Source organism: Lolium rigidum, chromosome 6, assembly GCF_022539505.1.
Source record: "Lolium rigidum isolate FL_2022 chromosome 6, APGP_CSIRO_Lrig_0.1, whole genome shotgun sequence".
NCBI lineage: Eukaryota > Viridiplantae > Streptophyta > Magnoliopsida > Poales > Poaceae > Lolium > Lolium rigidum.
The window spans coordinates 65,822,963-65,835,001 of record NC_061513.1 but is presented as its reverse complement, the minus strand read 5'-3'; the positions used below and the strand labels follow the sequence as shown (position 1 = coordinate 65,835,001).

Below are 12,039 nucleotides of genomic sequence, written 5' to 3'. Positions count from 1 at the left end.
CTGTCGACTGGCGGTGGTCCTTCTTGTGGTGGCAGAGGTGGCTGGAAAGCGGACGCCGCCAAGGCGGTGGCTCCTTGCGCCCAAGTAAAAGTATCGCTCTCACTTTAATTTTGGGGACTCACTAGTCGACGTCGGCAACTCTGATAACCAGCGGCCTCTCGGACATCCTCGTCTCCGGGAGGCTGCCCTATGATCAGACCTAATTCAGCAAGAATTTGGCCACTATCCCACATGTGAGCTTCGTATTGTAGTTGCTTGGATTCACTTCGATGAAATTAATTAAGTTTTGGTCTAAACGTTTGGTTCTCTTGATGTTTTTGCAGAAGGATGCAAGTAGTCTTTAACCGGCTGTTGGTAGTTGTCGAATTTGGTGGCAACAACTACAACTGCAGTGTGCCCTTGTTTGCAGAGAAGAGCCTTACAGAGCCACACAGGGAAAAAACCCGGGGCAGCAAAAAAACCGCTAAAGAAAACCCAGAAGGAACCGCAAAGCCACGTTCTTGTTCAACCCTTGCCCACGACAGCACGAATCCGCGCCTCCACATTCCCCCTCCTCCTCTGCCTCCGCTACCGTCCCCAAACGCACCCCTACTCCCTGCTCACGACACTGCCCCACATTCCGGCCTGGGAGGAGCAACAGCCGTGGTGGAGCGGGAGGAGCAAGAAATAGTCGGATTCCACGGCCGGCGGCAGCGTCGCCTAGGAGAGAGGTCACCCGCGGTTTCCTGCCGACGGGGATTCGTGGAGGAATTGGAGGAGGATGGGGTCAGGGGTCATGTTCGACGTAGGTTCCGCCGGAGGTAGGAAGCGGCATGCGCGCCTTCGCGGTAAGAGCATCCATTCCCTCAGTCTGATTCGATCTGCGCTGTACGGATGGCGAATTGATTGATTCAGGATGTGAGCAGAGCGGTTGAATTGCCTGATGAAATAAATTGGCTCTCTGATTCATGGCGTGGCTCCAATAATATTGTTCAAATCCATGATTTTTCTGTGTCCCTATCCATGATTCCAGTTCCAGCATTAGGTCGTATAACTGAAACTGCTCGCGTTGTTTTGGATTCTGATACAGTCGATTGTTACAGGGGAAGGAAGGGATCGGGGAGGGATGGCTGCCGCTGGTGCTCGATCGGCGTGAGGGTGACGGAGATGGTCTTCGGCATTGTGTTCACCCTCTAGATGGCCATCCGGTTCCCCCTACAGTTCGATGAGGTTTGGCCGTCAATGCCAACTGATGCAGGTTCCAGTCGCTGGGTGTTTTGACTTTGCGTGCATGGTCTTATTTAGTCCATGAGCGCAACGCTGCAACATCGGTGACGAGCAGGACCTTCTTCAAGGTATGGTGCAAATCATTTGCATAATTTTACTTGTTTAATCTCGCCAACCCTACTTACTTGCCCCCAATCAGGAGTCACCGCTGCCTCTGTCTCGCCCCTCCCCCGAACTCGACCACACATGTCCTCTCTCGCGACCACCTACGATTCGGTTCTTCCTCTTGTGGTGGTGCTTCGGCTGGCAGCGACATTGGCTGAAACAGCCACCCGGGTTCGAGTTCTTGCTCTGTCGACTGGCGGTGGTCCTTCTTGTGGTGGCAGAGGTGGCTGGAAAGCGGACGCTGCCAAGGCGGTGGCTCCTTGCGCCCAAGTAAAAGTATCGCTCTCACTTTAATTTTGGGGACTCACTAGTCGACGTCGGCAACCTGATAACCAGCGGCCTCTCAGACATCCTCGTCTCCAGGAGGCTGCCCTATGATCAGACCTAATTCAGCAAGAATTTGGCCACTATCCTACATGTGAGCTACGTATTGTAGTTGCTGGATTCACTTCGATGAAATTAATTAAGTTTTGGTCTAAACGTTTGGTTCTCTTGATGTTTTTGCAGAAGGATGCAAGTAGTCTTTAACCGGCTGTTGGTAGTTGTCGAATTTGGTGGCAACAACTACAACTGCAGTGTGCCCTTGTTTGCAGAGAAGAGCCTTACAGAACCGTACAGGGAAAAAACCCGGGGCAGCAAAAAAACCGCTAAAGAAAACCCAGAAGGAACCGCAAAGCCACGTTCTTGTTCAACCCTTGCCCACGACAGCACGAATCCGCGCCTCCACATTCCCCCTCCTCCTCTGCCTCCGCTACCGTCCCCAAACGCACCCCTACTCCATGCTCACGACACTGCCCCACATTCCGGCCTGGGAGGAGCAACAGCCATGGTGGAGCGGGAGGAGCAAGAAATAGTCGGATTCCACGGCCGGCGGCAGCGTCGCCTAGGAGAGAGGTCACCCGCGGTTTCTCGCCGACGGGGATTCGTGGAGGAATTGGAGGAGGATGGGGTCAGGGGTCATGTTCGACGTAGGTTCCGCCGGAGGTAGGAAGCGGCATGCGCGCCTTCGCGGTAAGAGCATCCATTCCCTCAGTCTGATTCGATCTGCGCTGTACGGATGGCGAATTGATTGATTCAGGATGTGAGCAGAGCGGTTGAATTGCCTGGTGAAATAAATTGGCTCTCTGATTCATGGCGTGGCTCCAATAATATTGTTCAAATCCATGATTTTTCTGTGTCCCTATCCATGATTCCGAGTTCCGACGATTAGGTCGTATAACTGAAACTGCTCGCGTTGTTTTGGATTCTGATACAGTCGATTGTTACAGGGGAAGGGAGGGATCGGGGAGGGATGGCTGCCGCTGGTGCTCGATCGGCGTGAGGGTGACGGAGATGGTCTTCGGCGTTGTGTTCACCCTCTAGATGGCCATCCGGTTCCCCCTACAGTTCGATGAGGTTTGGCCGTCAATGCCAACTGATGCAGGTTCCAGTCGCTGGGTGTTTTGACTTTGCGTGCATGGTCTTATTTAGTCCATGAGCGCAACGCTGCAACATCAGGTGACGAGCAGGACCTTCTTCAAGGTATGGTGCAAATCATTTGCATAATTTTACTTGTTTAATCTGCCAACCCTACTTACTTGCCCCCAATCAGGAGTCACCGCTGCCTCTGTCTCGCCCCTCCCCCTGAACTCGACCACACATGTCCTCTCTCGCGACCACCTACGATTCGGTTCTTCCTCTTGTGGTGGTGCTTCGGCTGCAGCGACATTGGCTGAAACAGCCACCCAGGGTTCAGTTCTTGCTCTGTCGACTGGCGGTGGTCCTTCTTGTGGTGGCAGAGGTGGCTGGAAAGCGGACGCTGCCAAGGCGGTGGCTCCTTGCGCCCAAGTAAAAGTATCGCTCTCACTTTAATTTTGGGGACTCACTGGTCGACGTCGGCAACCTGATAACCAGCGGCCTCTCAGACATCCTCGTCTCCAGGAGGCTGCCCTATGATCAGACCTAATTCAGCAAGAATTTGGCCACTATCCCACATGTGAGCTACGTATTGTAGTTGCTGGATTCACTTCGATGAAATTAATTAAGTTTTGGTCTAAACGTTTGGTTCTCTTGATGTTTTTGCAGAAGGATGCAAGTAGTCTTTAACCGGCTGTTGGTAGTTGTCGAATTTGGTGGCAACAACTACAACTGCAGTGTGCCCTTGTTTGCAGAGAAGAGCCTTACAGAGGCCTGAATTTAATGCCGGATGTCACCGATGGTGCTGAGGTATTGATTGCCGATGGGGCAGTTGATCTTATAACGTAAGGGGTGATGCACACTGGGTGCTTTACCGTGTACTTTACACAGAATATTTCTGCTCTATAATGGCTCAGTGTTCAGCTTTGGTTTGTCACCATAGAGCACATCATTTCTTCTTGCGGTACCATTACTGTTGTCTGGACTGCCAATGCTAAATCTCTTGTTTCTCATGTAGATAGCTTTGAGTTTGACACCAGGGGAGTGCGCTGCATCAAGATTCTGAGATGTCTTCGAGCCAGGTTGGTTTATTGCGCCTCTAATCACCTCTTTGTTATTTGTAGATAATTTTATTTTGCTTACTTCAAACAGTCAGTATACACATGTGTCTAGGAATAGGTGTCTGTATTTCTTTGCTGAACTTTTGCATATTGGAAGTTTTGTTCTTTTTGTTAACATCTGATTGGCCGAGGGCCCTACTCTTAGAGAGTCAAACCTATTATTTCAAAGTAGTTTCCATACAATTACTTTCAGGATAGGACGTTGTGCCATTGTAGTTCTCAATTTAATTTTGCGATGCCCTTCATTGCTTTAGATAGCCTTTGTGCTGGATACAGACAATCAGCATTTGCAAATTCGTGTTTTGTTCATTTAGTATATTACACTATGTGTAGGAGAGAGCCACCACACTCTTTCATGCGTGAATTCTTCTACATAAACCAAACGGATTTTTTTTAAAATCTTGTTCACGTGAGATTGAGACTGAAACCAGACCATTAATATTGGAAGATTTAGTTTTATCCTTTAATTCTACCTCGCTTTTGACATGCATCAGTTTTTGTATGGAGGTCAGTTCTCCTTAAAATTATCATGTGAATTAATGGACAGAGCAGCATTTTATGTCATATGCTTCTATGAGCATGTACAACTATAATTTCTTGGTTCGCAGCTCTTCACCAAATGATCTTGGATTGCACTCTCAGCCTGACATACACCATCCATCTCCCTTGAAAAAAAAAATCATCAGTCAATTACTGTTGTCGACTAGGCCATTTTTTTGCCAAGGAAATATTGCTCTGCTGATTTATTACCACTGCAAAATCGATGATATTTTATATTTAATTTACCTACAGATGCGACAATGTAGTGGGAACTGAGAAGAGTAAATCCATTTGACCGAAAACGGCCATTATGCTATGACCATATGGGTGATTACTTTGGTTGTGCAACGATCAGACCAGCCATTACAACTGAAGTGCTTGCTCCCCATAGACCAGCCGTAATATACCCATACTAATTATCTGATTACATGAACAATGCTGCATTATGAACTTTAAATCCTATTGCAGCGTGCTTGTAGTGCAATTTTAATGTTGAGTTTTACATTTAAATAAAACTAGGAGAAAGCTCGTGCTTCACTACAAGTGTCCTCTACGGATCAGAGAGTTGATGAGGCGTCCGATCTTAGATGATGTCGAAGCAACTCCTCTGCCCACATAACTTCGTGTTTTTCCTATTTTCCTTTCATGAAGCTTTTCGATGTGGTACATGCGTAGGGATCAAGCCCGCAATCTTGTTCACATGATAATGCCAACTACCCCGCTCATCCTTGCATGTAATTAGCCAATATAACATAAGCGCGCAGATCTGGAATTTGATTCCTTATTTCACTATCATTGGATCAAAAGCTTTGCCACAGAAGAAGAAATTTTGATACACACCTAATAAATTTGTCTCTTCAATTTGCATAAAACAAATCAAAAAGTAAGTTGACGAGGTGTAATAACCTTTTGCCCGTTTTTTAACCTGGACTTGTTCTGTCCTTTCCATTCACATTTGTCATAATTTTTCACAATTTATAATTCTTGTTTACTGTCTTGGTGCTCTGTTTGTCCATTAGTTGATTTAAGTTGCTTTGTTTGTGAAGGCAATTAGAGAAAGATGATAGCTGCACTACCTCAATGTCCCGTTAATCCATCTGGAAAATTCTGATTGTACAAATTCACTTAGAAAATCAGGGGATTATATCAAAATTTGGAAATCAACCAGCTATGCTTATAGTCTCATTTACACAGACAAGAGCAACATATTTCGTGCCAGGCTTTGCAAACAACAGATTGAATCCCGGGAGTACATGGACAACCACTCATTTCTCCTTATTTCTGAATTCCACACACGCTGAATAATCCGTCAGGATGTATCTTTCTGAAAGCCATACTCATACTTGCGCACCCTGCAGCAAAAATAGTTCCAATACGATCCCAAGCCAGAAGACCTGCACCTCCACCTCCACGCCACCCCCTAGCATCGATAGTTGCATCTGTATTCAGTTACATCCATCTAATTTCAGGAGGAGACCATTTGGTACAGAAATCTACACCTCGCCCTGAACCTTTTTTTAGATGAAACCTCATCCTGTTCCTATCCCGAAATCTCAATTAAACTAACCAATTCATCAGTAATCAGCATGGATCTATGTGGTTGGTATTGGATTAGTCTGCAGGTGGCAGCAACCAGGCTAAATTCTAGCGGCTGGAGCAACCATTGACGACCTGAAGCAATATTCCCCACGTCGCCTTATTCATCCACTCAAGTCAAGCAGTTGTCGAAATTACGTGCACTAAATGCAGCGACCAAGTTGGGAGAACGCCGCATCCGCCACCGAGCCGCCGTGCTGAAAGGCCGCTCCTTCCAAGATCTGACGCCTCGTTGGTCACTACTCTCGTGAGCGTTGCTGCTGGTCCCAACAGCACGCCCAGATTAGGCCCGGCCAGCCCCACCTTGCAGCGCCTACTCTTCCACGTGGAGCAGGGTCTCCCGACAGCAGCCACTGATGGATCTTCCATGGACCAAGTAGCAGCTCAACTTGAGAAGCTAGGCCTTGATGGATCTTGCATGGACCAAGTAGCAGCGCCGAAGCACGTGTAGTGCAGGAATATTACCGGAGTACGGGGGATTGGGGTTGCGCTTTTCGCCGGGATGGCGCCGCGCCACCGGCAATCCGGCCGGACAGTGGGGCAGCCGTAACCTGGTCGATGGCATGTGCAGGTGGGGGTGGCTGATGAGTAAGATGTGAGAAAAAGATGATTATTCGATTGGCGAGAAAAAAAACCCAACCGGTACGACTCAGACCGCGGTGGCCGGGTCGAGTGCGCTGCGTGGCGGCAGGTGCTGGAGTCTGGTGCGGCGCTGCGGTGGCCGGGGCAATTGCGGCGGTGAGCACGGCCTGCAGCTGCTGCGTGAAGTTGGGATCGAGTTCGGTCCTTAGACGCTGAGTGCTCTGGGTTGAGGGGAGCGGGGGGACCTGGAGCAAGAGCGAACGAACCGCTACCATGGCATTTGGCTGTATTATGTATTTTGGTGGGAGGGTAAAACCATATGAAAAAAATCGTGGACACTTTTTTTTTGGCAGAAACCTTAGCTCCTTTATTATTAGGTATAGACTAGGACATTTGCCCGTGCGCTGCACCGGGATAGTTAAAATCCTTATCACGCAGACATCTAAAATACTCAGCGCAATATATTTTATCGCTTTTTTGCCTCAGTTCTAAATATATTTTTCTCTGAATTTGCCAACTTAATAGAATTTTGATTTAACCATGTATATTTGTCCATAAATATACTTTTTAAAAACATTAACATCGCATGTCCTTAACTTGTTATTTGATTTTATAGTTATAATAAAAAATTATATATCCTACCTAAATTTTGTTTGGACAAAGCTTTGCTGGGACCCATATTTTCATTCTACCAGGGTCGAGCTTGCTACCATCCATGTTACCTTTTGTAATTTATCTAGCATAAATTAATAAAATTATTTTTTTTTTATTAAATTACTGTTTACGAATTTTGAAAAAAGATCTTTGTTTAGGTACTAATTAAGGACACCTTCAACGTGCTACCATATTTCGGACAGCCAATCCATCCATTTTGGTGCATATGCGATTGCCGACGAATACTGGTCCCATGTTCGTTTACGCCTGGTAGCTGCCCCAACGGCGCGCGCGACCCTGCAAATTTAGACAACTTAATGTCTACATTTTTAAGGAATAACAACTTAAATAAAAGAAAAAATCGAAAATTTATGCAGAAGATACTTTAAAGCCGGTCTTGCCGATGTACACAAAGTCTAAAATAATATGAACACAAATGATAATGCGAGAAGTACAAAAGGAGTTTCTTTTGCTAAGGAAGCTCAGGTTGAAACTTTCCATACTACCACAACGATATCATGCTGATGTGTTACGTACAAATACATATGCTATAGGTGGAAATACTGACATGCTGCACCCGATCGATCATGCAGAAATCCTCCACTGTCGGGTCCTATGCCTTGAGCACCAGCGCTATTGCGTCCTTTGCTTGCCTTGCCTCGGCTGGGACACGAGTCGTCGACAGAGTCAGGCTTCTCCCAGCCAAGCAGTCTTACCTTACTCTAACCACTCGGTGCTGTTTTAGATAACATCAATGATCTAACTTTAGCCAGCTCAAATGAAAATCATGCTAGCTGAATTCCAAGCCATCCTAGAATTCAGCCATACAACATCTTGAGTATATTGTGATCAGCGAGTGCACCACAAAGACGAACCAACCCGAGGTTGGGTGGTTAGGAGGGTGGTTGTACCCCCAGCCCACCAGAGTTCAAATCCCAGATTTGACATCTGTGTGTTTCAGTGGGAGGCGACGTTCCCGTCGACAGCGAGGCGCCTATGGTGACTTCGTCAATTTCAAGATCCAATCCGCCGGCTCAGTCTTCCGGAGGTGCTCATAGAGGTAGGGTGTGTGTGTGCGCGTTCATAGGGGTGAGTGCATGCGCGTGTATGTGAGCGTCTGCGTTTGTACTGTGTTTCTCAAAAAAAAAAAAAGACGAACGACCACCCCATGCGCCCTTCCAATATGTAGAAACCCACTCTTAATTCTTACCGCATGCTTTGAGTGATTGAGTTCAATCAGCAAGCTTAGAGTATACTCGTGCAATCAGCAAGCTTAGAGTATACTCGTACTGTGTGGCACTTCGTCTCCAAAACTGCTATACCCTCTTCTTCAGACAAGCCTATACCCGATGCCCTCTTCTGAGATGCAGAAGCAACTTTGGTGTCGCTGAGGCCTGATCCCTCAATCTCGATCATGCCCACATCGCCACACTTGTCGATGTCCTCAGAGAAAACCGTTGCCGTCGCGAGAATATCTCCACCGGAATAGTACTTCTTGGCACCTTTCTTTTGGTTGTGCACATCTTCAGCAAGCAGTCCTGCTCGTCATTGATTTTCTCCATCCTCAAGCTCTCCGTCAGATAGAGGTTCAGCAAAGACTCCTGCTCGCCATTGATGCTCTACATGCTCATGCACTCGTCGGGGTGCATCTTCAGCGACGAAGTCTGCTATGTCCTCCATCTTCAGCGAAAAATCATTGCCGTGAAAGCCCCTGTCATCGCTCCGATCTGTGGCCCACCGCGGCGTGCGATTTCACTGTCGGGTTTTGCCGAGAGGGTATTGTAGATTTCTTTTTTTTTGCCGAGAGCTTGAGGGTATTGTAGATTTCTTTGTGCTTGCGTGAACGCAGATTTTGGGATCTGACGTAACCGGCGACGGAGTCCTGGTGTTTATAATGGTTGGGTAACTTGGGTGGACGTGAGCCCTAGCGCTCGTGGGATTCGGTGCGGACTGCGGATGATACGGAGGACGTGGCGGCCGTATATTGTCGCTCGTATCCAGAGTGGATTCGAGCGCCCAAAGGAAACAAAAATTGGAACGTGGCCAGACCATAGTCGATCGTACCCGGAGCAGATTCTAACGGGGGAAAAGAGTTCTACACGGTTATGCCACGGATTTGCTGGGCTGGGCTAATTATCTCTGGCGTATAAACGAAACGTACGGACGAAACATACCACGGACGAACAAACAACGGACCAACAAACGGACCAAACCACGGAAACGCTTCTCCCTTTATTATTAGGTATAGATTGTACTTGTTGTAAGATATTAGACTATCAATCTTTCCCTATGTTATCATCATTTTCTGAGATTCTTTGACACGTCCTTTTTCTGGGATTTGCTTTTAAATTACTGTGCAATTTTTTGTATTTGCTATTTGGCATGCCTCATGATTGCATGATTAAGACATGCTCCATTGACTTAGTGTTTGTATTCTTGGGATGTTGCAGGTTGTGCTGGGTTGAACTCCAGAGTAGTGGCAGAGTTTGGAATATTTGATGCCTTCCAAGTCATTGCGCTATTCGTTGTTTAACTTTTCTCGGTGTTATCAACTAGAGTGGTGATAACGCATATCGTGAAATAGAGAAACTATGGAGTGGTATTTATAGAGAAAGGTAAGTAACAAATAGACCGGCCGAGAAGTTGTTGTACAGTCAGTTTATTAAGTGTTCCTCTCGATGTGTAAAGAGACCACCCACGTAAAATAATGGTATCAGCTGTGACTAAGTGCCACTGGTTAGGCTGTTAGGGCATGTACAACGGATGACATCAGCTGGAGTACATACGATCGACTTCTGTAAGAATCGCAGCTTACCGACTGCAGTGCGTCGTTCATCGTGGGTATTTTTAGGTTCTAACTGCAGTGGGCAAGAAAATATTTTTCAGTTCACTCTCCTGGATTACGGGGTGCTACAAATAGCCTATTATTCTTACCGATGTCTATAGCTGATTTGGAGGGCACTTACAGGGCGTCGGTAATAATGCACACGCCCTTAGGTTAAGTGTAGTTAAGTGTTAGATTTGACTGAAGTTAAATGTGCCTTGAGTTTATCCGAATCAAGGATCATCCATCCTTATCTCCAGAATTAATGATATAGGAAATCAAGAATTTCACCGTTATATTAGAAAAGACTAAAAAACCGTAGCAACGCACGGGTATTCAACTAGTTAGCGTTAATAAGTTAATTAACTTGATTTTCGACAAGTTCTCTCGAATGAAAACACATTTAATTAAATTGTCTCATAATATATATATAATTAGTGTGCATCCGCGCATGGCATACCTAACTTGCATATCATTCGTGCATATATTTCAATATATATATTTGAATATATTCTTGGGGATATATATATAGTTCATTCTCTCTCTCTCGATCTATATATCGTTGGTGGCCAAAAAACACACTTATATACGCATGCACTTTATGCGCAAAGGCGCGGGTGCCTCTAATAATAATGTGTGTGTGTGCACTCGATCGATGATCCCTAAACCTTAAACCATACAACCCTAAAACCCTAATCCCTAAACACCCTAAATCCTAAACCCTAAACGTACACCCTAATTAAACACCCTAAACACTAAACACTAAACCCTAATTAAACCCTACATATATATATAGGCCAACGACACTTAATTATGCATCAAGCAGGCGACCAACTAATTAGCGCTGATAAATTAATTAACTTGAATTTTGACAAGTTTTCGAATGAAAAACACGTACATTTGATTAAGTTGCCTCACAATATATATATATATATATAATATAATATAATTAGTGTGCATGCATGCATGGCCTACCATGCATGCATATATATATATTTGAACATTCTTGGCGATTTCAATAATCTCTCATCTCTATCTCTCTCTTTATCGATTGGTGTGGCCAGCGCAACGACACACATTATGCTTGCACTTTACGCGCAAAGGCGGGTGCCTCTAATAGTGCATGTATGTGCACACTCGATCGATCTAGCTAGAGTTTTGATTAATTATGTAGCACACTAATAAAAAAGTTGTAATTTAATTCACAATAAGTTATAATTAACCCTAACACATAAACCCTCTAAATAAACCATAAAACCCTATATAGCTAGCTATAGGCCAACGACGACCCTTAATTGCGCATCAAGCAGGCCAGGGGTCCTCGCGGTCCTCTAATTAAATATATGTGCCATTAACATAAACCCTAAATCGTATATATATAGAAAACTAACCTTAATTAGATAATCAAACCCTCGTTAAAACACATAACCCCAAGCTAATTAATAACCCAATATAATAAAACCTTGCTATATATAGCTAGTAAACCCTAGATTATATAACCCCAATTAATATATATGGCCTATATCGATCATATATATATAGACATTATTGGGATTCATTAATTATATAATAAGTACTGATAATTCAATTAATTATATATATAAGTACTGATAACACAAATAAAGAAGTTGTATTTGAATCCACACAACCCTAATCTAAAACACATAGCCCCTAACATGGCCTAATTAATTGACCCCTTTTCTCTAGCTAATTAGTGGAAATTGCACAAAATCAAAAGGGGTCCCTCACTAATTATACATATATATCTAGATTGTGATCAACTTTTGCCCCATATTTGGTGGATGGGTGCATCTTGGCATGTAAAACAATTAATGTTTGCAAATGGCGTTGTCAAAATTTATGAACAAATGATTTCTTTCCATCCAAAGTGCATAAAATGGGAATTTTAATGAAGAAAGTACAAATAAAACAGCTCAACATGCCTCCACACCCCGG

The 12,039-nt window shown here is 45.0% G+C and overlaps 1 long non-coding RNA gene across 1 annotated transcript; it reads left to right on the top strand.

The window, feature by feature from the left end:
* The first annotated feature begins 2,299 nt into the window (after positions 1-2,299).
* Positions 2,300-10,060, top strand: LOC124668667. The gene is made up of 6 exons (XR_006991782.1): positions 2,300-2,382; positions 2,640-2,892; positions 2,963-3,346; positions 3,436-3,611; positions 3,785-3,848; positions 9,710-10,060. It is a non-coding gene; the product is annotated as an uncharacterized LOC124668667 (long non-coding RNA).
* The last annotated feature ends 1,979 nt before the right edge of the window (positions 10,061-12,039 follow it).